At 36.1% G+C, this 4,189-nt stretch overlaps 1 long non-coding RNA gene across 1 annotated transcript; it reads left to right on the top strand.

The window, feature by feature from the left end:
• The first annotated feature begins 299 nt into the window (after positions 1-299).
• On the top strand, positions 300-3,871 carry LOC107819170 (uncharacterized). Its single transcript, XR_001655641.2, has 2 exons — positions 300-1,071; positions 3,570-3,871. It is a non-coding gene; the product is annotated as an uncharacterized LOC107819170 (long non-coding RNA).
• Positions 3,872-4,189: the final 318 nt, after the last annotated feature.

The following is a 4,189-nucleotide window of genomic DNA, read 5'->3' as shown; positions in this document are numbered from 1 at the left end:
ACCAATCACTACGCACCATGTCAGCCTCTCAAACATACTCACAAAACAAACACATTCATCAGTGGTCGTTGATCCAATTTATGAACGACCTGGATTAGTCGTTTTTTTCTTTTTTTAATTAATTTCGTCAAACATTAATCCCGACCGTTGGATCGAACAACTCCTATTTACCCATAATCATTTTTTCTCTTATTTTGTCTGAATATTCTTGAGTTGTCGATCAAACCTATCCGACAGTCCAAATTCGTTCAACCTCTTTAAACATATCTAAAACTCAAATCCTAATTCATTTTCAACCCACAGCATCCGTCTCTCTTTCCCTTTTCTGTCATTTCTATCACCACTGTTACCAATTTGAAACGCATCACAACGCGACTGTCGTTCCACCTCTTCATCTGTCACTTCCCCCAAATTAAATCAAGGACGAGAATCTCGCTGATACTTTTCCCCGTCCTCTCATCTCCGCCCCCTGACCCGTCTCTGAAACAGTAACCCTAAAAATGAAAATTCAAAAATCAATCATCATCACACCCTTAAAAGATCCAAAAACACATCGTCACCTAAATTCTCTCACTAAATCTCCCTTAAAGTTTCGCATGCATCTCTGAATCAAACTGGAGACACGAGATTCAGAGGAATCTATGATTTTATGCTTGTCCTGCATGATCCGTTGGTTAAAGCTTCAACCCAGTGGTGTATTTTCATAACCATGGGCAAAACTAGGGGTTTTGAGACCGCAATGGCTTCCTTCTCATCACCAAACATCGAAGGTGAATCTTTTCCTCTTTTACCTTCTTCATCAGTATTCAAACTTCGAATATTCTGAATTTCAAATTCAAAAGCAACCCTAAAACTTTGGATATAAATACCAGGCTTTAATGCCTTCAACAACCACGGGTTAATATGTTATTGAATACATAGAGTCAACTGTTAAAAACATTTTCGACTTTGAGTCGCATTGCTTTCCTTTTTCTTTTCTTCTGTTCTTGCTGAGTTTTCTCTTTGAGTTTGATTCTGGAGATAACCCTTTGACGACTCGACTCAACGCCTTGGTTTGCTGCCTCAGAGAAGGTTAGTATTCGTTTACTTCTGTTCGCTCCAGTTTATTTAAAGTTGTAAGCATGTTATATTGAATATGTGTTAATAACTTCCACGTTTGGCATATATAGTATTTGTTTGAATGTTTCATCTAGAGGTTCATGAAAATTCATATGGATAGTTATGATTTAAGTCGAAATCTATCTGTAAATATTTGTTGTGAAGTTTGGTTCTTTAGCATATTAGAAAATCATGTCTTAAGTTTTCAGGTTGATGTACTCGCTAAACTCTGCTGATATGAATACTTATTTCTCGACCATGACTGAATTTTGTTTGTAAATTCAGTAATTATTCTTCTATCTTCTCACACGAAAGCATATGTTCAAAATGTTACCTCTTGTCATCATAAAACTGTGACACCTTCGTGTGAATATAAATCATGTTATATGATCATCATTTGCTTTAGTTTAAATGTATTGATAGGGAATTGGACATTCTAAATCTTTTTTTGGGAGGCTTACTTGTCTACTGTGAGCATGACTCTCCATGAGTAAAGCATGAAACCTATTCCATAACCTAAAGGATTATGATTATAGGATTTACTGTTGGTATGCTCTATGGGCTTTGAACATGAATTGGATTAGATTACCATGTCTTGATTAATGTATTGATCACCACATTTATATAACTGTCGTAACCTTGTATAAGTCTTGTTTGGTTCATGGTTTCATAATTTAGATTCATTGATTTTGCAAACGTTATAATTATGTGAACAGAATCATGTTCAGAGGATGTTATATGAGACATGCTATTGTAATATTGTTTTGATTCATTTACTTGGCATGAGTGGGATTTTATGTATTCTTGTAATGACTTGGCCGATCGTTTTGAGTATTTTAGTCGAGTTTCCCCTATTTGATGTTTTATATATATGCAATTGAGGTTTCATGACTCGCATGGTTGGTTGGTTGGGCTTCAGGGAAGTTTTGAATTGAATTGAGACACTTAATCTCAAGGTTGGGTGCTTAAATTGTAAGAGTTGACTAGAGTTTGACTTTTGTATAGAAGACCTCAGAATGGTATTTAGACTGTTTTAATAGGTTCGTATGGTGATTATGGATTTAGGCGTATGTCCGAATATGGATTTGGAGCCATGTAGGTTGGTTTGGACCTATTTGGCAAAAGTTGGAAAGTTGACGGTTTAGAAAGTTCATAGGTATGACCGGGAGTTGACTTTGGTGATATCGGGTTTAGATTGTGGTTCCGAGAGTTAGAATAAGCCCGTTTTGTTATTTGGGACTTGTCTGCAAAATTTGAAGTAAATCCGAGTTGATTTGATGTGGTTCAACATGCGTTTTTGAAGTTGGAAGTTCATTAGTTTCCTTATGCTTGAATTGGGGTGCGATTAATGGTTTCGATGTTGTTTTGTGTGATTTGAGGCCTTGAGTAAGTTAGTGTTATATGTTGGGATTGGTTTGTGTGGTTAGGCTACTATGAGACTAGTTTGGTTTCATGCCTCATTATATCCGTGTTTTCTCTAATTAAATGATATTTTGAGCTATGATTTATGGTAGAAATCATGTCTAAGCTATGTGCTTAATTGTTTGAGACATAATAAAGCTATTCTTGCTTTTTTGAGTTGTTTGCCTTTATTGTAGACCTATTCTTAGTCATAATTCTTAATCCGTATGTTATCTCTTAGTCTCTGTACGCTATTTGTATGTCATATCACATGTTGTTGATGCCTTCAGATGTGGTACTGTTTGGGCTGAGTTCTATAAGATGTGAGCCATTGAGACTTGAACGGTTGATGACTGATGTGGGCCCTAAAGCCGTATTGTGATTTTATATTGGATAGGGTTTCATACCATAACAGATTGATATTTGGATCGGGTTGCACGCCGCAACAGTTATATTGATTGATGATTAGTGCTTGGGCAGGGATCCGCTCCTCTGGTGTCTGATGTTATAGTGAGCGCAAGCACAATGTTATATATGTACTTTGGTGAGGGTATTGTGGAAGGAACCCGTACAGTGCTGAGTGTGGATGTGTGTGTGATAGTGAATGGCACTTGTGCCAGGCACCATGAGTGTGCTGAGAGTGAGTATACTTGATGATTTCATTGTGATGTTATTGATTTGATATGTATATTTGACATGTAGGAATAGAGATGTATTTTCCTTATGCTAGTTGGTAAATGAAATAACTTATCTGTTGTTGAAAGTTTGGAAAATCACAATTTCCTTGATAAACTTACATTTTAGAAATTTCGGTGAAAGATTGGGGTTGACTGTTATACTTGGAAAGCATGTCTAATTTTCCGTAATTATGAACGAGCTGAACATGATATCTTTTGAGTTATTTACTTGTACTGTCTTCATTATATTATGAGTTATTGATTATTGGTGTTGGATACTAATTTTCTTCCAAGCTCGTCACTGCTTTTACCTCGAGGTTAGGTTTGTTACTTATTGAGTACATGGGGTCGGTTGTACTCATACTACATTTTGTATTTTATATGCAAATCTAGGTACTTTCGGGTGTGGTGATTGCTAGATTTCGCACCGGTACCAGCTTATGGAGACTACTAGGTAAATGCTATGTCGTTTGAAGACCTTGAAGTTCTCTTTCTTTATTTCTCTTATCACTATTCTATTATTCAAACAACTTGTATTGAGGATTTGGTCATGTATTTTGAGATTCTGTAGTGCTCATGTACTCATTGAAACCATATCATCGGGATGGTTGTAGTTGCGATATTGTTGCTTTTTTCAGATATGTATGATTATTTTGTTGTTGAGATTATTAAGTTATGTTATTTGAGTTTTATTATTATTGTGAAATTGTTATCTTTCCTAGAAAGCAATGTTAGGTGTCGTCGCGACTGCGGTGATAGTTTAGGTCGTGAAAAGTTGGTATCAGAGCACTAGGTTGTCTAGGTCTTACGAGTTATGAGTAAGTTTAATAGAGTCTGTAAATCGGTAGAGAGACGTCTGTACTTATATTCAAGAGGCTACCGAACTATTTGGAAACTTTACTTTCTTGCATTCTTATTGTGTGGATTTGTTAATTTCGAAGTCCGAACTTTTACTTTTCTTTTCTCTCATAGATGGTGAGGTCTCTACTTCTCAGGATAGGGGTAAGGTCTGC

This window comes from Nicotiana tabacum, chromosome 2, assembly GCF_000715075.1.
Source record: "Nicotiana tabacum cultivar K326 chromosome 2, ASM71507v2, whole genome shotgun sequence".
Taxonomy (NCBI): Eukaryota; Viridiplantae; Streptophyta; class Magnoliopsida; order Solanales; family Solanaceae; genus Nicotiana; species Nicotiana tabacum.
This window is presented reverse-complemented; position numbering and strand designations above follow the sequence as displayed.